The sequence below is a fragment of the Notolepis coatsorum genome (genome assembly GCF_963971535.1).
Source record: "Notolepis coatsorum genome assembly, chromosome: 6".
Lineage (NCBI taxonomy): Eukaryota > Metazoa > Chordata > Actinopteri > Aulopiformes > Paralepididae > Notolepis > Notolepis coatsorum.
In genome coordinates this window covers 114,584,626-114,608,302 of record NC_140170.1, presented here as the reverse complement: position 1 = coordinate 114,608,302, position 23,677 = coordinate 114,584,626, and the positions used below count along the sequence as shown (strand labels likewise).

Genomic DNA, 23,677 nt, shown 5'->3' with positions numbered 1-23,677 from the left:
GTAGTCTGAAACGTCCCACTAGGTACTCATCGCTCTCTGCGAATAGGTTGCGGTACTGGTGCTCCCTCCTCAGTGTATGATCAGTGATATCTTCCATCAGCAGTAGATGCCATATTGTGTGTGTGTGTAGGCCTAGCACTGAGCGCAGCTGCCCAGTAGCATGGAATAAACCTTTAAAACTATTTGTGTGGAATAAACCTTTAAGGTTATTGACGCCTCCCATTTATTGTGATTCTGAACATTCTGAACTTACCCTTTAACATCTTTTAAAGGAATAACCTATATGGTCGTTGTTACATCCCAATGTATATATTCCCCAGTGTGTGTCTCCATGTGTGTGTGTTCTCCATTTTGTTTCCTCCCTCCAGCCATTGTTCCCTCCACCATTGGTCCCTGCCAGGCCTGCCCTCACATTATAGCAACACAGCACCGATTGGTGGATGGTTTTCCAGACTCCAACACTCAATCAACACCACCCAATCATGGATCACCCCACACCTGTTAAAACATGGCTTCTCACTTCAGTCTTTCTCTCTCTCTGGCATGAGGCTAGGCCTAGTGTGATTTTGTAACCTGTACCTTTGACAATATTGCATTTCGTTTATTGGCCTTTGGTGCTTATTGGAAATGTCCTTGTGTGTGTATGGCCACAGAGAGAGCATTGTTAGTTATAGTTTGTTTTTGTATATATTCTGCCTTTGTTTTCTGTATCATTAATGTGTTTTTCTCTCTTTCTCAGGAAGCACAGATGGGGTGAGCTGCCATTTCCTTTGGATATTGTTTTCTCCTGTTTTGGTTAGGTAAGAGTAGTTTAGGTAATGTAATTTCTTTTACCATAGATTAGATTAGGTTTATTTGGAGTATAGTGGTGTTTGTTTGTTGTTTTGGCCTGGGCTCACCCTTGAGCTACATGTGCTTCCTTTGCATCTTTCAATAAATATCATTGTTGTTTACAAACGTGGTCCATCTTTTCTGTCAACCAACTGTTATGTTACAGCCCTTTACCCTTAGACTCACAGGGGTCGTAACATAAATGGGGGCTCGTCCGGGATTTTGTAACCCGTGTTCAATTGTTGGTTGATGGATTTGGTGAACTGTGTTTGTTTACACTTGTATAGTTATTAATTAATTTGTGTGTAAAAATGGCATTTGTGTAAAAAAAAAATAATGGCAGTTAGTACTTTTGATCTGGGGAAATTCTTGAGCAATCCTACTTGGGAAGCGCTGGATAGCTGCCGCAAGGCAGACTTAGTGGAGATTGCCACACATTTTAAACTCTCGGTTCAACAAAAGCATCTTAAACAGGATATCAGGTGTCTTGTGGTAGATAAGCTGTTGGAGCAGGGGACGCTTGTTTTACCTGTGGTCTCTGATGAACATGCAAGTCCTCCTGGTGAACCTACGGAAGCACAGCCTTCTGAGGAGCAAGCTCATGGTGCTGAGAAGGCAGGTGTGAAAGTCACATTGCCACATTTTCACTTGGCCTCTCCTGTGTCATCTGGGTCTCGAGAAGGGGCCCAGGTCAAGGTTAGAATAGCCCGTCTCCAGATGGAGGCTCAGGAGAAGGCACAAGCACGTGAGGCGGAGTATCGGCTTCGTAAAATGGAGCTTGAGGCAGAAAATGAAAGGGCTGTTAACATCCGTAGGTTGGAGCTTGAGGTGGAAAAAGAGCTCAGACTGCGGGAGTTGGAGCTGGGAGACCAAAGGAGTGGATCCAACTCTGCTACACCGACTCCTCCACAAGGCCCGGGTATGTCCTCCTCCACAGCTTATTCATCACACACTTTTGATATAAGTAAACACATTGCTTTGGTGCCTCCGTTCCGAGAGACAGAAGTTGATACTTATTTTAATGTGTTTGAGCGTATTGCTGCTTCATTGCGCTGGCCAAGAGAGGTCTGGCCTTTGTTGCTTCAATGCAAATTGACTGGTAAAGCCCAAGAGGTTTGTTCAACACTTTCCCTAGAAGATAGTTTACTGTATGATACTGTGAAGGCTGCCATCCTTCGTGCATATGAGCTTGTGCCCGAAGCTTATAGGCAGAGGTTTCGCAGTCACAAGAGAGCTGTCAACCAGACCTTTGTAGAGTTTGCTAGAGAGAAGGGAACTCTCTTTGATAAATGGTGTGCAGCAAGCAAGGCCTCAGATCTTAACTCTCTCAGAGAACTCATTCTATTAGAAGAGTTTAAGAATCGTTTGCCAGAGCGTATTGTAATTTACCTGAGTGAGCAGAAAGTGTCCACTCTGCAGCAAGCTGCTGTATTAGCTGATGAGTTTGCACTAACCCATAAAACTGTGTTTGTAGATAGGCGTGACTCGTTTCTCCCCCATGATTTCTCTCAGAAACATTCTGTCCCCAACCATTCAGAATTCACACACCCCCGACCAAAAATGTCACCTCCACGCTCAAAAGAGGAGCGGACATGTTACTACTGTCATAAGCCTGGTCATGTTATTTCTGACTGTTTAACATTGAAACGTAAGCAGCAACCGTCCTCTCAGAACTTTAGACAACCCAAAGGGGTTGGTCTGATTAAAATGGCACCTGATTCCGATCAACAGATGCACAATGATCAGGATGTTCTCGATCCTTGTTTCGGGCCATTTACTTCCAAGGGTTTAGTTTCCTTGACAGGGGATCCAAAAGATCAGTGTACAGTTCAGATCTTACGAGATACTGGAGCCTCACAATCCTTTATCCTCTCTGATGTACTACCTCTGTCTGAGAAATCTTCCTGTGGTTCTAGTGTCCTAGTTCAAGGTATTGAGATGGGTTTCGTGCCAGCCCCGTTACACTGTATTCATGTACAATCTGATTTGGTCACTGGGTTCTTTAAAATAGGGGTGAGACCTTCCTTGCCAGTTAAAGGCATTTCCTTTATCATGGGAAATGATTTAGCTGGAGGACAGGTGAACGCTGTGCTGGAAGTGTTGGATCACCCAGACACAGATTCTCTGCCTGATGACTTGTCACAGAACTTCCCTGAAGTTTTTTCTGCAAGTGTTGTCACTCGGGCTCAATTGAAAAAGAGAGGTGATGAAACTAATTTGTCTGACTCTGTTTTTGCTTCAGCTTTTGTCAGGGAGGAGTTGCTGGCTCCAACTTCTGATACCGCTGACAAACCACCGACTCATAGTAAGGTACCCCCACAGACAACTGTAACTAGTTCCGACGCATTGAAGTTACCCGTTACTCGTGAAATGCTAATTACTGCCCAGAAGGCTGACCCTTCTCTTGCAAAATGTTTCTCTTCTCTTGAAACAGAACAGAGGAGAGAGTTGCATTCTTATTTTGTGGATGAAGGAGTTTTGATGCGTACATGGAGGTCCCATGGTACTAGACTGGCAGAGCATGCACAATCGGAGATAGGGCTACCAGATCAGGTACCAGACTGGAGCACTGTTTATCAGATTGTTGTCCCTGGAGTTCACCTTGCTTGTTAGCTCCCAAATCGGATGGAACTCCTAGATTTTGTACTGATTTCCGAAAGGTAAATGCTGTCACCGTGCCTGATTCCTTCCCACTGCCCCGCATGGAAGATTGTATTGACAACCTTGGATCTGCCACCTATGTTAGCAAACTAGATTTGTTAAAGGGTTACTGGCAGGTCCCTTTGACCCCCTGTGCCTCGGAAATCTCAGCGTTTGTTACTCCTGACAATTTTTTGCAATATACTGTAATGCCTTTTGGAATGCGTAATGCCCCGGCCACTTTCCAGCGACTGGTGACCCTAGTCCTGGCTGGTGTTCCAAATTGTAATGCCTATCTCGATGACCTGGTTGTCTATTCGACCAACTGGCGTGACCACATGACAACCTTACAAACTGTCTTTGACCGCTTAGCTGGAGCCTCCCTGACCCTTAACCTTGCCAAGTGTGAGTTCGGCAAGGCTACGGTTACCTATCTTGGTAAGCAGGTAGGACAAGGACAAGTGCGTCCGGTGGATGCAAAAATATCTGCAATCACAACTTTTCCAGTGCCTACTACTAGGCGGGAATTGCGTAGATTCCTTGGGATGGCTGGGTATTACCGTGGTTTTTGCCGAAACTTTTCTTCTGTCGTCACTTCTCTCACTAGCCTGTGTAGCCCGTCCAAACCATTCATTTGGACAGCTGATTGTCAAAATGCATTTGATAGTGTTAAAGCTCTCTTATGCAGTTCCCCTGTTCTCTCTGCTCCAGATTTCTCCCTGCCGTTCCAGCTGGAGGTGGATGCCAGCGGGGTGGGAGCTGGAGGGGTGTTATTACCGGAAGATCACGATGGTGTCAGTCACCCGGTTTGTTATTTCTCCCGGAAATTTAACAAACATCAACTAAACTATTCCACTTTTGAAAAGGAGACTTTGGCTATGTTGTATGCGTTGCAACATTTTGAGGTGTATGTCGGTTCGAGCGTATTACCAGTGGTAGTATACACCGACCACAACCCATTGGTTTTTCTGTCGCGGATGTACAACCACAATCAGCGCCTCATGCGTTGGGCGCTCATAGTGCAAAATTATAACCTCAGCATAAAGCATAAGAAGGGGTCTGAGAATGTGTTGGCGGATGCTCTATCTCGGAGTTAAATCTCTCAAGGCTGTCGACTTGTCTGTTGCTGTGGACTCGTTGTCTGTTGCTGTGGACTCGTTGTCTGTTGCTGTCGACTCGTTGTCTGTTGCTGTCGACTCGTTGTCTGTTGCTGTCGACTCGTTGTCTGTTGCTGTCGACTCGTTCTACTGTATGTTGCTGTCGACTCTGTCTATGTTGCTGTCGACTCGTTCTATGTTGCTGTGGACTCGTTTTATGTTGCTGTCAACTCAGTCTCTCTTGCCGTCAACTCGTTCTGTCATTGTTGACCCGAGTGGTTGTTGTACCAATTGCTAGTTTTTTTTATAGCTCTTTGTTTTGAAGTACATGTTATCTCAGAGATGTTATCTCGTTGTTAAAAAAAAAACACATGTTTAGTTGGTGTTAAGTGTCAAACATGTTTTTGTCTTATGTATGGGGGTGTTACATCCCAATGTATATATTCCCCAGTGTGTGTCTCCATGTGTGTGTGTTCTCCATTTTGTTTCCTCCCTCCAGCCATTGTTCCCTCCACCATTGGTCCCTGCCAGGCCTGCCCTCACATTATAGCAACACAGCACCGATTGGTGGATGGTTTTCCAGACTCCAACACTCAATCAACACCACCCAATCATGGATCACCCCACACCTGTTAAAACATGGCTTCTCACTTCAGTCTTTCTCTCTCTCTGGCATGAGGCTAGGCCTAGTGTGATTTTGTAACCTGTACCTTTGACAATATTGCATTTCGTTTATTGGCCTTTGGTGCTTAGTGGAAATTTCCTTGTGTGTGTATGGCCACAGAGAGAGCATTGTTAGTTATAGTTTGTTTTTGTATATATTCTGCCTTTGTTTTCTGTATCATTAATGTGTTTTTCTCTCTTTCTCAGGAAGCACAGATGGGGTGAGCTGCCATTTCCTTTGGATATTGTTTTCTCCTGTTTTGGTTAGGTAAGAGTAGTTTAGGTAATGTAATTTCTTTTACCATAGATTAGATTGGGTTTATTTGGAGTATAGTGGTGTTTGTTTGTTGTTTTGGCCTGGGCTCACCCTTGAGCTACATGTGCTTCCTTTGCATCTTTCAATAAATATCATTGTTGTTTACAAACGTGGTCCATCTTTTCTATCAACCAACTGTTATGTTACAGCCCTTTACCCTTAGACTCACAGGGGTCGTAACTGCTTTAATGGTCGAATCTGTATTTTTTTTTTTACTATAATAGCTATAGCTTGTTGTTACTATATTCAATTAAATTCAAACTTTATTTATTTATTTATTAATATTTATCTATTCGCTATAGCTTGTTACTATATAGCTATAGCTTGTTACTATATAGCTATAGCTTGTTACGTCATAAGTCAGACAGACTGGTGTGCGCCGTGTTCTTAACTTCATTTAGGAGAAATCATTTGGTGATTGCGTTCACGTCGTTTCTACAGGCATCCTTGGAATTAAATAATTATAATGATAATAAATACGACAATATTTGTATCAATAAAAATTCAGTTTTACATTCATAGTCATGCCTCAACGAGGCATCGTGATGTCCAAAAAATACATTAAAAACACTGCAAATGACAGTGAATAAATACATACATAAATAAATAAGAACTAAACTCGATTGCGTGGATATAACTATAGTGGAATAGAATGAACACATCTACATTTTTCTCTCAGCACACCCCATTCCTTTCATGTAGGCTATAATAATATATATTATAATGTATAGTTTATTAGCAACTACGCACTAACGTACATTACAAACGTTGTATTGTACTTGTGCTGTATAATGACAATACATTTGAATCTAATCTAATTTTGATCAGTCGCTAATCGTTTACGCGCTACCTGTTGAATACGGGGGTAAGCACAGCCCAGATGCAATGCTGAGCCTCTTGCTTCCGGTATAAGGAGCTGTTGAATCTCTTTGCACACGGTCCTTCATGCCCTTATAAGGAGTTGGCGGGGCGTTTCTGTATGCAAATTCAGGTGTACGAGAAGTTAGAACGCGCTTTCAGTTTAAGAATGAGTGACGTTCTTCATTCAGTTTCGATAATTTCAGCAACTTAAGAGCACCTCTCCACGCGTTCAGGAATCCGGAGGAGGACATTGTTGGTTTCCTCTTACGGACTTCTTACAAGGTTATTTACGAGGAAACTTACGAGAACGTTAGTGAATGAGGTCCATTGACTTTCACATTACCAAGTGACTGACCTATCCGGGTGCTATTTCAGGTGCCTGATAAAGTTTGATGTGGTCGATCCAGCATCCTTTATTTTGATAGCGCAGACGTTGCATTTAGCGATTCTTTTGTTTTGGACTTGTGTGAACTTATTATAGGCAAGGGTTATGACAAATGGCACAACAGTTGCAGGTTCAAGTTCAATTCTTGTGTTTTTCGAGCTCAGACTCAACAGTGCACAATTAAGAAACATCAAGGAATACAAGAATGGTAACAATAGGTAGTAGTAGTAGTAGTAGTAACATCAAATAAAATATAAAGAGAGGTAAGATAAAATAGTAAATTATTTACAGAAAGTGTCTTGCCTTGTATGTGCATGATAAGGTGCAGGGTGTGTGTCCAATAACAATAAGTAGTAGTAGTACGATAAATGAAATTAAATATTCAATAGGGCCATCTCCTGTTCTTGTCCTTGTTCAGGAGTCTTGTGGCTTGTGGGAAAAGGTGTGCTCTCCATGGTACATGATTTCAGAATCACTCTCCACTGGACAGCTCCCCCTTATTGCTTGTGCACCAGATGCATAAGGTTGCGCATTATAATAAGGGAGGTAATGATATTCAGCTCTTCAGACATTTCCTTAATGTTAATGCTCCCAAAAAATACAAATACAAAATAAAGATAGTTCATGAGTCCTAAATCTCGAGTCTGAGTCGACTCAAGTCTTTTGAAGACAAGTCCAAGTCAAGTCTCAAGTCACTGTGTGTGCAATCTAAATGTGACTCGAGTCCAAGTCGCAGACTCACTAACTATTATACCGTTACCCTATTGATTGATTGATTGAACATTTTATTAACAGATTGCAGAATGGGTACAATACAGTACAGCTCAATACACACAATAGTTAAGGGGATACAGACCAGAGAAAGACTTTCGTCTTGTTTACATCAGGGTCCCCCATTTTCAATTCATAATGACATTTATGACATTATACAGATATACAGATATATATCATGACATACATGACATACAGATATACAGCACTGTTACATTCATGACATACAAGATATACAAATATACAGTACTGTTAAATAACAGAGATCCTAAGAGAAAAGACATACATTCAATGGGGAGGAAACTGTACATTAGGAGGGGGTTGGGTGGGTGGGGGTGGGTTTGACATTTACGGGGGCCAGTTTCGAATTGCAGCCTCCCGTAGGTGCTCTTTGAGGGTGGTTTTGAAGGTGGGTAGTGATTCACATTCTTTTACGGCTGTGGGTAGGGCGTTCCACATTTTTGTGGCATAATTGCGAAATGTGTTTAGTCCCTGTTTGAGACGAATCTGGGTTGAACATGATTTGTGGAACTCCCTCTGGTGTTGTGGTCGTGGAATTCACTGACCTTTGGGAAGTATTTCGACATGTACATGGGTATCTTAGTGGTGTAGTGTATCTTGTAGACCAGGCCCATTGCAAGCTGCTGTACTCTGTCGTCTACTCTAAGCCATCCTAGGATGTCAAAGTGGGCAGGGGTGAGGTGGGTTTTAGGAGTAAGGTCAAGCAGTAGTCTGACCAGTTTGTTTTGTGATGTTTGTAGTCTTGTTTTTAGTGCCTATCACCAGTGGTGTTGCGCAATATGTCGGGGCCCCCCCGCAGAGCAGACCATGAGGCCCCGCCCACTCCACTAAATCAATAATAAAGTGGGAAAATGTAGCCTTTTTTCTCGCCGCGTGGGAGCAAATTCGAGACACATATTCAGTTGCAAAAAGGTGTCCCACGGTCTCCTCTATGGCCGTGAATATTTTCACGCGGATCGGAATCACGGCGCGCCCGTGGGACACTTTTCCGTTTCGGCGAGTTTATTCCACGCTTTCAGCTTTCCTTTTCTAAGCATTTTCGGGGCTACATGTGAATGAGTAATAGTTGCGGGACGCCCAGATGTACCCACGGTAGAAAGCTCGCGTGGATCCTATAATAGGCTCACTTAATACAGCGTTTTTAAAATCACACGAAATCTTCAGGGTCGCAAGCTGACCTTTTCCCCTCGTTTTCGATGATGGAAGTGATTTAGGAAAAGCTTCGGCACGCCGAGAGGTACCCGTGGATTTAATCTCGCACTCGGGGGTGGTAAGATAAGTGATATAATAATAACAACAACGACCACTGCCCAGTCCGCGTACAGTCCGCTCGACTATGGGAGCACCTTCACGCTCAGCTCTGCGGAGCGACACAAACAATGTAACCGTACATGTAACCTGTAGTAGCATACTGGTTATGGCGAATAAAACGTTCTATTCTTCTAACCTGTCTCTGCGGCTGTAGCGTGGCTGTGGGCCTGGCTGGGCTGTCTGTCTGCCTGGACTCGGAGCTGACCGGGGGGTTGAGGTGGGGAGCTTACTGCCGATGCATCTTCAGTAACGTTAGAGTCAGTATACCTTTGCTGCCTGCTGAAACAATGATGTTCTTTTTCGTAGCTTTGCCGTCTCCTGTTTGGCTTTCGCTCTCATCTTGTTTTTCTTACCGCTGTGTTTTGAACGGCAACGCTGCCCAGCCTGCCAATGAACATTAGTCAGCCGGCTAGCCCTATCACAGGTGAGCAAATAATTACAACATAGCAGGGAGGGGGGGCCCCGCCCTCTGCGCGAGATGCATCCAGCTGCAGCCCCACAGAACCATACTCCCACTGCCACACTGCGACCTGTTTGTTACGAAATCTAAGAGGATAGCCTACAGTGGGGGCGGGGCCCCCTAAGCGCCGGTGCCACCCCGCACCGCGGGGGTAGCGGGGGCCTCCGCTACGCCACTGCCTATCACACAATTACACTTAGGAGTGGGCGGTATGGCCTAAAACTTATATCACTGTATATTTGTTTTTCTTATAATAATAATAATAATAATAATAAAAATGCTTTAGGAGCTGTACAAGACCCTGGGATTGTTAGGACTCGGTAACAGGTGGGCTCAAATGCACAACACGGGAGACAGGATAGCGTTCAACCCCGTAGGGCATTTATTAATACTCCGAAGAGGGGAAAAAACTTGCGGTGTGTGTGTGTGTGTGTGTGCGTCTTTTAGCCTGGCGGGCGGATGACCGTGGCCAGTGTAAAACACTGGGGGTAACGAGCTGTGGATGACACAGCGAAAAACACGAATAAGCCTTCACATGGAAAAACAGCACACACGATAGAATAGGAACGTCAAAAATCACGGGGAGGATTGTATGTAGGGAAATACGACGGTGAGAGAATTCATACCATACAAGAAAAAACATCATTATGAGAAGTAATATAAAGGATACTTGCCAGGCCATTCTGAAGGAAGATCTGACACTGTTGAATGGAGACCCAGGTATCTTGTAGTGTAGAGTGATGATTAGAAGACAGGTGCGGAGCCTCCATCCATGATGATTTCCGCGTGATTTCCTTCACCTGTGCGGATCGCACAACTGTAGCACATGCGCCGAAGTGCAGGGGGTGTGTGAGATGGGCACGGAAGGTTGAGCTGACGTGAAGGAGGTGTGTGCAGATGGTATGGAGGGTTGTGATGGTGAAACCGTAACAGGGATGGTAACAATTTATTCTGCACGCACGCACACACACACAAGAGGGAGGAAGAATGGATTATAGTAGACTTAATGACTTTAGAATATTTAGCTAATATTTATTGTCATCAAGTATCCAGTTCGTTTTTATAGACTTGGCACAGATTTCTTCTAGTATACCAGTTCAACCGTTATACTGCCCACCCATAATTACACTGTCATACTATTACACACTATATTACACATTATTACACTATTACATGGTAAGGAAAATGTATTTGTAAAGTCTGGTGGAAATTGGATCAGGAGATACACTAATTTGAGTATTGAACGTTTGGCCTGATGGTGGCGGTAGAGAAAAGGTCATGGGATCAGCATAAATCTTCCTCTTGGGGTCATGAATGTGCATCACAAATTTTAAAAAGATTAGAATGAAAGGTATACGAGATATACTAATTTTAAGATTGGCCTGATGATGGCGCTAGAGGAAATGGGGTCAGCACCATCAATAGAGTTCATCCTACAGCTGTCATGAATGTACTTCTATTGTACAAAAGGCTGGGAGATTTAGGAGACTGTCCCTTTAAGACGCCGGTTGTCTTGTTGTGTGTGGCTCGCGACCCGCGAGTAATAAGATAGTACGTTAGAGAGTTGAAGTTCAGTCCGTTAGACACACTCGTTGAAAGTGAGCGTTAACTTGAATAATTATTTCATTTATGTGGGATCCATCCTGTAAGATTCAGCTAGTTAGAAGTCAATGATATAAAAGTAAGTGCCTGCTGTTTATCGTTTCACCTGTTAAATAGATCGCAAATTCGGCAGTGTTCAGTGATTGATTGGAAGAGGTTAATGTGATATTTCCTGATTGAGTTAACATACCAACCGTCATTATTTTCTTTCATGTACAGTATAAGCTAGCATAGTGCTGTTTGTGTCACTGGTTAAATGTGCAAAATATATATATATTTTTGTATCCACTTTTTCTCCTTATTTTTCTCCCATCCCAATTTCGCCTCGCCAATTCTCCCTTCAATTCTCCCCTCCCCTGTCTCGAACGTTGCTAGACTATGCCTCCCACTGGTCGGCTGCAGTGAGGACCAAGCCTTGCATCACGTGTCCCCTCCGGTACACGAGGCGGCAGCTGTCGCATCTTTTCACCTGAACAGCGCAATCTCTCAGTGGCGAGGAGTAACGCGTGGGAGGCTCACACTGCCCCCGTTACTTCCTGATTCTGCTGTACAGGCGCACCAACCGACAATGTCCGATCCCCACCCACCAGCTTTCCCACCCCTAACACTGCCAATTGTGTTAGTATGAACGACCAGCCAAGCTGGTAGCAACGCCGAGAGCTGGGCACTGGACACTTTCGTTATCCTCGACGACGGCTCTGAAAGGACTATGCTGTTACCAGCAGCAGCTAAGTCTCTGAAGCGCTGCCTCTGTGTATGGTCCGCCAGGACATCCAGGTACTCCATGGACACATCGTGTCTTTCCGTATCTCTCTGGCTACCAACCCGCAGACTAGCTATAAGATCGGTGGTGCCTTTACAGCTGACTGCCTTAGTCTAGCTCAGCATACTTACCCTATCGACCGCCTCCAACAGAAGTTCAAACACCTACGTGGCATTCCTATCCCTGCCTTAAAGGAAGCCAGGCCATCACTCCTCATAGGCTCCGAACAAACCCATCTAATCACACCTGTTGAGCCAGTCAGACTCGGCCCACCTGGTGCCCCAACAGCAGTCCACACCAGGCTTGGGTGGACCCTTCAAGGCCCCATCCAATTCATGGGGCGGCCAGACCACTCTGTGCAGTGCCTGTTTAGCTCATCCTCACCACTGATGGATGAGCTATACAAGCATGTCTCTGGCAAGTAGACACTATACCTTACTGGCATGAGAAAGAAGTGACTCGGTCAAAGCAGGATCATCAAGCTGTAGCGTTGCTTGAAGCCAAAAAGGTCCGTACAGAGGTAGACGGAATCCTGAGGTATACTACACCAGTGCTGCGCCACGCAAACATGCCACCAGTGCATGCGCCAAAGGAGTCAGTCATGCCTATGCTGCGTAGCACTGAGAGGCGTCTCTTGAAGGACCCTAAACAAGCGGATGCCTACAAGACAGAAATGCAGAAGCGCATTAAAGTAGGTGCTGTGAAGGAGCTCACACAAGAGGCTGCTGCTAAAGACGACTGGTACATCCCCCACCATCTCATCAGCCACAACAGAAAGAATCGCCTAGTCTTTAACTGCTCTCATCAATATCTCTGCTCTCATCTAAATGTAAATATCTCTGGCAGACTCTGAACCAGTATCTGCTTCCTGGTCCTACCCTCAGTGCCTCTTTGCTTGGAGTCTTGGTGAGGTTTCATGAACATCCCATAGCAGTTAGTGGAGACATCAAGGGAATGTTTCACAAAGTACGCCTTCTTCCTGATGATCGCCTTGAAGTTCCTGTGGCGTCACCTGAAGGTAGATGAGCCCCCAAGAACATTTGAGTGGCAGGTCCTGCCCTTTGGTATGACCTGTAGCCCCTGCTGTGCATCATATGCTCTGCAGCACCACGTCGCGGACCACAGCCAGCCTGGAAATTACCTGAGATTCTCCGCTGAGAACTGCTTCTGGTCGGCTGCAGTGAGGACCAAGCCTTGCATCACGTGTCCCCTCCGGTACACGAGGCGGCAGCTGTCGCATCTTTTCACCTGAACAGCGCAATCTCTCAGTGGCGAGGAGTAACGCGTGGGAGGCTCACACTGCCCCCGTTACTTCCTGATTCTGCTGTACAGGTGCACCAACCGACCTGTAGGAGTCGCTGTCCACAATGTCCGATCCCCACCCACCAGCTTTCCCACCCCTAACACTGCCAATTGTGTTAGTATGAACGACCAGCCAAGCTGGTAGCAACGCCGAGAGCTGGGCACTGGACACTTTCGTTATCCTCGACGACGGCTCTGAAAGGACTATGCTGTTACCAGCAGCAGCTAAGTCTCTGAAGCGCTGCCTCTGTGTATGGTCCGCCAGGACATCCAGGTACTCCATGGACACATCGTGTCTTTCCGTATCTCTCTGGCTACCAACCCGCAGACTAGCTATAAGATCGGTGGTGCCTTTACAGCTGACTGCCTTAGTCTAGCTCAGCATACTTACCCTATCGACCGCCTCCAACAGAAGTTCAAACACCTACGTGGCATTCCTATCCCTGCCTTAAAGGAAGCCAGGCCATCACTCCTCATAGGCTCCGAACAAACCCATCTAATCACACCTGTTGAGCCAGTCAGACTCGGCCCACCTGGTGCCCCAACAGCAGTCCACACCAGGCTTGGGTGGACCCTTCAAGGCCCCATCCAATTCATGGGGCGGCCAGACCACTCTGTGCAGTGCCTGTTTAGCTCATCCTCACCACTGATGGATGAGCTATACAAGCATGTCTCTGGCAAGTAGACACTATACCTTACTGGCATGAGAAAGAAGTGACTCGGTCAAAGCAGGATCATCAAGCTGTAGCGTTGCTTGAAGCCAAAAAGGTCCGTACAGAGGTAGACGGAATCCTGAGGTATACTACACCAGTGCTGCGCCACGCAAACATGCCACCACTGCATGCGCCAAAGGAGTCAGTCATGCCTATGCTGCGTAGCACTGAGAGGCGTCTCTTGAAGGACCCTAAACAAGCGGATGCCTACAAGACAGAAATGCAGAAGCGCATTAAAGTAGGTGCTGTGAAGGAGCTCACACAAGAGGCTGCTGCTAAAGACGGCTGGTACATCCCCCACCATCTCATCAGCCACAACAGAAAGAATCGCCTAGTCTTTAACTGCTCTCATCAATATCTCTGCTCTCATCTAAATGTAAATATCTCTGGCAGACTCTGAACCAGTATCTGCTTCCTGGTCCTACCCTCAGTGCCTCTTTGCTTGGAGTCTTGGTGAGGTTTCATGAACATCCCATAGCAGTTAGTGGAGACATCAAGGGAATGTTTCACCAAGTACGCCTTCTTCCTGATGATCGCCTTGAAGTTCCTGTGGCGTCACCTGAAGGTAGATGAGCCCCCAAGAACATTTGAGTGGCAGGTCCTGCCCTTTGGTATGACCTGTAGCCCCTGCTGTGCATCATATGCTCTGCAGCACCACGTCGCGGACCACAGCCAGCCTGGAAATTACCTGAGATTCTCCGCTGAGAACTGCTTCTACGTCGACAACTGCCTGCAGAGTGTGCGTAAAACCGACAAAGCCAAGCAGCTGCTAGATCGGCTCAGGGACCTTCTGGCATCTGCAGGCTTTGATCTGCATCAGTGGGCCTGTAATGACACAAGTGTCTTGAGTCACCTCCCCCAAGAAGCCAGATCTGAAAGTCTGGACCTATGGCTAGCACAAGATAAGTCCAACCCTCTGGAATCAACACTTGGCCTCAGCTGGAATTGGGAAACCGACTCCTTAGGCTACAAGTACAGACCTGTGACCTATGAGGCACCTACTATGAGGAACATATATAGAGTCTTAGCTTCTCAGTACGATCCCTTGGGGTACCTGATACCCTTCTCCAACCGAGCAAAACTCATCATCCGGCAGCTGTGGGATAAGCAGCATGGTTGGGATGACCCCAACTTACCTTCTGAACTCCTGCAAGCCTGGTCAATCTGGGAGGCTGAGCTCAAGTCCCTACCTCGCCTTACCTTTCCACGTGCATATGTGCCAGCAGAAGTCAACTTAAAGGACGCCACTCAGGAAGTGCACATTTTTGCAGATGCCTCTGAGCAGGCCTATGGAGCCGTAGCCTACCTGAGAACTGAGGACAATGAGGGCCAGATACACCTGTCCTTCATCTTTGCTCGTTCCCGAGTGGCTCCAAGACATCTGCACTCCATCCCCCACCTGGAGCTCTGTGCAGCTCTTGTGGCAGCACAACTAGCTCATGTCCTTGAGAAGGAACTCACCGTGACAGTGGCTCGTACAGTGTTGTGGTCAGACTCCACGACTGTGCTAACCTGGCTACACTCCCAGTCCTGCCGCTACAAGGTCTTTGTGGGAGCTAGAGATACAGGAGTTAACAGAAAATTTTATCTGGCGCTATGTAGACTCTGCGAATAATCCTGCAGATGATGTGACTAGAGGGAAGACCCTGGAAACCCTTATAGAGCCAAACCGATGGTCACAAGGACCGTCCTTCCTTCTCCAGTGCTCAAATCAAATAAAATCAAATACAATTTATTTATAAGGCCCGACAACACACGTCAATGTCCCCATGGGCCGTACACGTCCTCCCCAAACAAGTCAAGAAGAAACATCACATCAAATCAAGAACAAAACAAGAACACCACAAGGTCCCAAAAAAATTTAACAATTAAATTTTAATTAAAAATTTAAAAATTTAAATTTAAAATTTAAAATTTTTAATTTAAAATTTAAAAATTTAAAATTTAAAATTTAAAATTTAAAAATTTAAAATTTAAAATTTAAATTTAAAATTTAAAATTAAAATAAAATAAATGCAAAATAAATAAAAGCAACACTCCCAGACATACCCCACGCGAAGGTAAGGAAAAGGAAAAACTCACTAAAACCTAGCAATAGGAGGGGGTTACCAGACATGGGAGCAAATAGACATCCTAACTAAACTAGACAGATTAATCTAAGGGTCAGACCCCGATCAGGTGAGATCAGGGTAGGTTGAAGGAGAGAGAGAAAATATGGGTCTTAAAGGGGCTATGCACTGCTATTCCTAGCACTATTTGGGCAACTTTACACAATTCCTGTTAGTCTATTGAAGACATTTGTAATTTTTTTTCAAAAAAATTCATTGTTTTATATTTCTAATCAAGTACTCGAAACCATCATTTTCAGCCTCGAGAAATCAGGCTGTTATGGCCTGGCTCCGCCCATAAGCACTTTGAGTGACAGTCAGACCACAGTCTGCACTGGTAGAGGGAGGGAGGGAGGGGGGGGAAGAGAGAGAGAGTTCAGTTCAGTTCAGAGTTTTTATTTGCCACATGGAATAATACAATCATAGTTTCTTCATTAAAAAATCATAAATAGACATTCCATGGACAAAAGGAGCAGGAAGAAGAATAAATCTTATAGTTATATAGTTACCTGCCCCTTATTCCTAAACTAACATGTATTTTCTTAATGGTCGGCGTATAACCTTATTTACACAAATAATCATTTATACCATGAGAGAGAGAGAGAGAGAGAGAGAGAGAGAGAGAGAGAGAGAGAGAGAGAGAGAGAGAGAGAGAGAGAGAGAGAGAAGCCCCTCCCTCTCTCTTCCTTTTTTTCTTTCTATCACTCTCCCGTTCGGAGGTGTGTGTCGCGCGGACCTCCGTGCGGCAGGTCCCCCCCCCCCCCAAGTGCCCCCTCTCTCTCCCTCCCTCCCTCGCTCTTCCTTTTTTTCTTTCTATCACTCTCCCGTTCGGAGGTGTGTGTCGCGCGGACCTCCGTGCGGCAGGTCCCCCCCCCCCCAAGTGCCCCCTCTCTCTCCCTCCCTCCCTCTCTCTTCCTTTTTTTCTTTCTATCACTCTCCCGTTCGGAGGTGTGTGTCGCGCGGACCTCCGTGCGGCAGGTCCCCCCCCCCCCCCAAGTGCCCCCTCTCTCTCCCTCCCTCCTTCTCTCTTCCTTTCTGTCCTTTCTCTCCCACTCGGCTCTCGCTGATGAGACGAGGCAACTTTTTTCTTTTCTTTCTTTCAATCTCCCGTGTGGCGCGCGGCCGGCAGGTACCCCCCCCCCAAGTGCCCCCTCTCTCTCCCTCCCTCCCTCTCTCTTCCTTTCTCTCGGCTCCCTCTCGGCTCTCTCTTCCTCTCGGCCCCGCAGCCCCACTCGCTGTCTAGTCTAGGTAGAATGGGGGCGGGCATTAGCTCCAACCACAGAGCCAATCGCATCACTGTGTCTATTGTCTATCCACAGCGCCCAGTGACGTGCTCAGGGACTTCAAATCAAAATGACCCGATTTACTAGAGGCACAGAGGGGTTGGGCTGAAACGGAGAAATTCGCCGATATGGTATTTAGACCCTAAAACACATTGATACGAACTCCTATTACTATAATACAATGCTAGAGACTGAAAAATGACATTTATAATGCATGGGACCTTTAAGCAGGGATTTAAAAGCTTCGACAGAGCAGGTGCCCCTGACGACGGCAGGTAATTTGTTCCACAGGTAAGGAGCACGGTAGACAAAGGCTCTGTGGCCAGCGGATTTCTTTTTAACCCTAGGAATCGATAGAAGCCCTGCATTTTGTGAGCACAGAGCAGAGCGGCGAGTATCGAGAGATGAGATCGGATAGATAGAGCGGTGCAAGCCCATTTAAAATGTTGTAGGTGAGGAGTAGCACTTTAAAGTCAGATCGGGCTTGAATAGGAAGGGCGGACAAAACTGGTGTGATGTGCTAAAATTTTCTAGTTTTAGTTAGTATCCGTGCAGCCGCATTTTGCACGAGTTGAAGATTTTTTATGCTCGAATTAGGTAGGCCTGAAAAAAGTGCATTACAGTAGTCTAGACGTGATGAGACAAAAGCATGAATTAGGGTTTCAGCCTCAGCCAGAGTTAAAATGGGGCGAATTTTTGCGATATTACGAAGATGGAAGAAGGCAATTTTGGTGAAATTTTTTATATGTGCATTAAATGAGAGGGAGGAATAAAAAATTACTCCGAGGTTTTTTATGGTGGAGCTCTGGGATACATGACAAGTATCAAAGTTGAGGGAGATGTCCTTAACTCTTTCAGTGCCACTCACGAGATTTCTCGTGTTTTTTTATAGGTGGTTGCTAGCCACTCACGAGATTTCTTGAATTTTTTTTTTTTATTTTTTTTTTGCGATCTGAAAAATTATTGCATCACCCGAGCCTACCCGAGTATTGCCGAGCTGCGCCGGTGATCACTGTGGAAAAAAGCGCCCCCTGTCGTCTCCCAGATGACATAAGTGATTTTGGAATGGACTCAATGAAAATGAATGGGGAAAAAAATCCGGTACTCCACATTTTCCAGTTCACTGATCCAGCCGGGGTTACTAGAGTTCATTCTGGAGCCTCAGATCCCCGCGGCTCATGGAGATCCACTGTGTCGCGTTGGATCCATACACGTATCGATTTTTTTGAATGGTGATCAGGAATTGGAATATACCAGTTGGATACCATCTGATGTCAGGTAAGGACTCTATGTTATCAGTGGTAGGATAATCAGAGTAAGTTTGATGAAGTTATAAGCTGTTTTGTGAAATGTCTTCTTTCTTTTTCACTGTAAAAGTCCGAGAGGAAATCAACGAGGCGATTATCCGCGCGCGGCCGTAATGTGCGTGCGTGCACGTATAATATTGATCATCTAGCGTTTATTTGAAAACGATTCATAAAAAGGCCGACGAATATCAACGTTGTGGAATATTCCACTAAAAGACGATTTTCATAGAATGCTCCAGAATGAGTTGTTTTTTATATCAAAACGGGGGCTTTTCTAACTGCTCTGAAACGGCAACGACGCGATAAAAAAACAATCTGCCTTCACAGCACTGTCTGGAACATAGTCTTTGATAATGCGATGGGCAGATTAGACACATAGCCATAATTTAAAACATAGATTAGGCGATATTAACGTTAACATTGGCGCCGATGGTGGCATTCAAGCGGTAAAACGGAAAACCAGGCGTGGCATTGAAAGAGTTAAACAAGCCTCTGTGGTTTGGGGGGCCAACAATTAAGATCTCAGTTTTATCTGCATTAAGGAGTAGAAAGTTTTGCAACATCCACTTTTTGACGGCAAGCAGGCAAGCCTCAAGATTTTGTAATTGGGAGGAATCATTTGGCTTAATAGGTATATATAATTGGGTGTCGTCAGCGTAAAAATGACAGTTTATGCCAAATTTGCGTATGATATTGCAGAGGGGTAGCATGTAAATTGAAAATAGTAAAGGGCCCAGGACAGAGCCTTGTGGGAACGCCATGAGAAACGCTGGGGAATTATATTTAAGTGTCTAACAACCAGGGCGGTACACTTAGGCCATGGTTACACAGACAGTTTTTGTTTTTGTTTTGAATATGGTTTGAATACGTTTACTGTCCCTGTTAGATAGAAATGCCGTTTTGGCAGGAAACGTTTTGGCCCTACTGAAAACGCTGAAATTGTGTTTCCGTTTTGGATACTCGCCGACAACGTGTCGTGTAATCTGCGCGGAGCCGTTGTTGCTCAACGCCCATGCGCAGTAGATACCCACATCTGCGTGCCCTCACCAACGTCCGGTGACAACAGAGCTATAGCTGCAGCTACCATGTGTTGTCAAGTTATTGTTATAAGGACCCCAGTCCAAGCTACAACAGTCTGCATTCCCTTAACAATTGTTTGTATTGTTTGTATTGTATTGTACCCATTCTGCAATATGTTAAATAAAGTTTACATCCATTCATTCTGCTAGCATTAACGATTGCATGAGCAGCTGGCTAACGTTAGCTATCAGACCCTGTTAGCTCAGAGCTCCTCTTTAAATCTTAACAAGCATTAAACAAAATGGCCCAGTCATCTATTCACCTTTGTTTAATACACGAGACGTTGTCTCTAATGTTATCTAGCTACTGATAGCTCCTGATATCAGTTTGGTGCTGGCTGGCTAACTGACGTGAGCTAACGTTAGCTGCTAGCCACAATGCTATACTGTTATAATGGCATATTCCATTCACGTTAGCATGTAGCTAACAACATCTGCGATCTTTTTTGAGACTAAACTATCCGCTCTTGGTGGTCACTTGTGTTGATGTTAGTTTTGTTTCATCAACAAATGAGGCAGAACACACAGTGAATGTATCCGTTTTTGTTTATTGCACTTTATTTCTGTGAGGATTGGCCCGTTGCCGAACGTACACTTCTAGGTCAATTACCAATTGCCGTCACGCACCTGTCGTTTGTTTGTAATCAGCGCTCCAGAGCCCTTCATATACTCGGGTCTTTCTGTCAATCGTTGTCGGGTCGTTTTGGATTACCACTGCTGCTGCCTGTTCCCCCCGTTGTTGTACCTCGTCTGTTTTTCTTCAGGACGTCTATGGAAGTCGCCGCTGTTGTGTTTCTCTATCATCCGTTGGAGCTGTGCCTCGTTGCCCGCTTTGCGCTTTGGTGAGTTTTTGGAACGAACCTTTTGGATTCTCTGTTTTTTGTGTGTTTGGATAAACACTGAAGATTTGCCGTTTTGGTTTTGTACTGGAGTTTTTGGAACGAACCTTTTGGATTCTCTGTTTTTTGTGTGTTGGTAACACTGAAGATTAAGTCACGTGTGATTGTACTGGACTCAGCTAAACTTGTGTGTTGGTAACACTGAAGATTAAGTCACGTGTGATTATACTGGACTCAGCTAAGGAGGACTGGACTGCCTCTGTATTCCGTTGGCTTGTTTATTGACCACTCTCTCTCTCTCTCCGTTCCTCCCCGAGTTGGATCCTGGAGTAGCTGCAGAGCCGCAGAGGCAGTGGCGCTACGCCGCTTCACCATCTTAATACCGGGACGATCTGCAGAGCCGCAGACAACTCTGCCAAGAACATTCTCCCCTTTGTTGTTCTTATTGTTATTTCGCTCATTCCTGTTTCAGAAATAAATACGCCCTAGTCTTTGGCTAACTCTGAACTACCTGTCTGTGCCGTGCTGTTGGGGTCGGTTTCAAACCATAACAATTTCTTGCTGAAAAATAATGCTTCATTGGCTAAAATGGCTCGCGGAGGCATTTAAAGATGGTGGCTTTTGAGATTTTGAACAGGATGTGGAGTGTCCTCATTCAAGTTCTGATTGGTTGAAAATTGCCTTCATGTTCGCCACCTACTGCTTTGGCATTGTACTACATCACTGTGCTCAGGAGGCAAAACGAATGTCTAACTCGGCTGCCACTACGTTGCGACCTGGAAAAGCGAAACTCATCTTCAAAACGAAACGAAAACATCAGTCAGTCTAACCGCAGCTTTAGATCTCCTCCGAAGTTTGGATACGGATGCGTACCTGATGGCCCTGAGGCGATTCGTCGCCAGAAGAGGAACCCCTGCAGAGTTGTGGTCAGACCAAGGGACCAACTTTAAAGGAGGAGAACGGGAACTCTGAGAGGCCTTCGCAAGAATGGAGCCTACCCTGCAGAAACAACTTGCCCGCCATAGGATTAAGTTCCACTTTAACCCTCCAGCGGCCCCGCACTTTGGTGGAGTGTGGGAGAGAGAGGTTCGTTCAGTCAAGTCTGCACTCTACACCTGCGTAGGGGGTCAACCTGTTCATGAAGAAGTCCTTCTAACAGTCCTCCTGGAAGTCGAGGCTATCCTCAACTCGAAACCATTGGGTTACGTATCTGCTGACCTTGCAGATATTGACCCTGTGACTCCAAATAGTCTCCTTATGGGGCGGCCTGATGGATCACTTCCCCAAGTGGTTTATCCTGAGCTGCAGATGCTGGCGGCATTCACAGATTCTCGCTGATCAATTCTGGTCCAGATTTATCAGGGAATACCTCCCTGGCCTACAGACCAGACAAAAATGGCACTCTTCTCCCCCTGAACTTTTGGATAAAGCAGTAGTCATGTTGGTCCATCCACAGATGCCTAGAGCCCTGTGGCCAGGGGCGGAGCTATAGGCGCGGCAGGGGAGGCAGCGGCCTTAGGGCCCGCCCACCGTCTGGCGGGAGGGGGGGCCCGGGCCCCGGCCCCCCCTCCGGCCCCGGGCCCAGGCCCGGGACTGAATGGAGTTGCCGTTCGCGTGTGGGACTGGATCGAACACAACTGGTGGTAACGGCAACTGGGACTGGTGCGTTTGTTTTGATTCTAGGCTCCTCCCGTTTTGCCAGTACTGTGGTACGAGTACGACTGATAGCGTGTGGTTTAATCTCTGTCAATCTCTTAATAAGCTGTCAATCTCGCCTCGGGGCCCGTGGGGCATTCCAACCGCCACTGCCTGTGGCCCATTGGACATGTGACTAAGACTCACCGCAGCGATGATGGGCGCATCAAGGGACGTGTGTACACTCCCACAGCTCGGCTGGTGATGCTACCAGCTCTTCCACCTGAGGGGAATGATACCTCTCTGAGTTTCCGGACCTCCCTGAATCTGACTATTAAAGTGGAGATGAAGCAGTGAGCAATGTGATCCTAGTTTGTTTGTTGTGTACCTTGTGTAAGACAGGGTTCTATAATCAAATGTGAAATCTATCTTATTTGTCTGAAAAATATAATATAATATCCCTGTTTTCAACATGGGCGCCGCCATTTTGTTGCTGACGTCATGGCTGACGTCATGCCGGGGGTTGGGTGTATACACTCTGGTTAGCTGCCTATATTGAATGGGTCAGTCAGCAAATAAAATGTTGCCTACAAAACAACGGGACCGCGGTGGTTCTGTTTGTATTGCTCCTGGCTGTTCAAACTAATTTTACCATGTGAGAGAGAGGAAAGTTGGTTAATTTCCACAAACTACCAGTGAAAAAAACAGTGTTGTCGACATGTTGGCTCGGGCTGGCTGCACTCAGGCGGCGCGACCAGCCTGTTGGACAGGGAAGGAGGATCTGCAGCGAACACTTCATTGCCTCGGATTATGTTGTTGGGGTGGGATGTTTGTCCAGAAGACCACTAATCAGCTGAAGCCGGACGCGGTTCCCTCGGTCTTCGACAGACAGACCGGCGTTAGCTCTCGGGAGCGATCGCTAGCTAGTTGGCACCAGCCGGGGCCCGGCGTTAGCTCTCGCTAGCTAGCGTTAGCAACCGGAGCGTCGCGGAGCATTCAGCCTGCTGGCTACCTAGACCCACTTCAACCAGCGTCGCGGAGCATTCAGCCTGCTGGTCGCGCCGCCTGAGTGCAGCCAGCCCGAGCCAACATGTCGACAACACTGTTTTTTTCACTGGTAGTTTGTGGAAATTAACCAACTTTCCTCTCTCTCACATGGTAAAATTAGTTTGAACAGCCAGGAGCAATACAAACAGAACCACCGCGGTCCCGTTGTTTTGTAGGCAACATTTTATTTGCTGACTGACCCATTCAATATAGGCAGCTAACCAGAGTGTATACACCCAACCCCCGGTATGACGTCAGCAACAAAATGGCCGCGCCCATAATGCTAAATGCTTCAGAAATGTACACAACAAATCGTTTTTTCTTAGAAACTGCTTATTTTTATAACGTGACTTCTTCTGTGGCTTATCTAAATACTAATGTGATGCTATGAATATGTATTTATCGCACTGCTTCATTTCCACTTTAAGCCTTTTTTATTTTAAGCAAATGTGCCCTGCTTATTTGGGTACGGCTGTACAAGTGTTTATTGTTTCACCTGTTAAATAGATTGCAAATTCGGCTGGGTACAGTGATTGATTGGAAGAGGTTAACGTGATATTTCTTGATTGAGTTAACATACCAACCGTCATTCTTTCCTTTCCAGTGGCGGCCGGCCGATAGAGGGTGCTCGGGCGCCGTCCCC

The 23,677-nt window shown here is 45.9% G+C and overlaps 1 long non-coding RNA gene across 1 annotated transcript; it reads right to left on the bottom strand.

The window, feature by feature from the left end:
- Window positions 1-9,754: 9,754 nt before the first annotated feature.
- LOC311230531 lies at window positions 9,755-23,677 on the bottom strand. Its single transcript, XR_014619815.1, has 4 exons — window positions 23,615-23,677; window positions 22,195-22,270; window positions 10,031-10,307; window positions 9,755-9,852 (listed from the first exon to the last, which is right to left on the bottom strand). It is a non-coding gene; the product is annotated as an uncharacterized lncRNA (long non-coding RNA).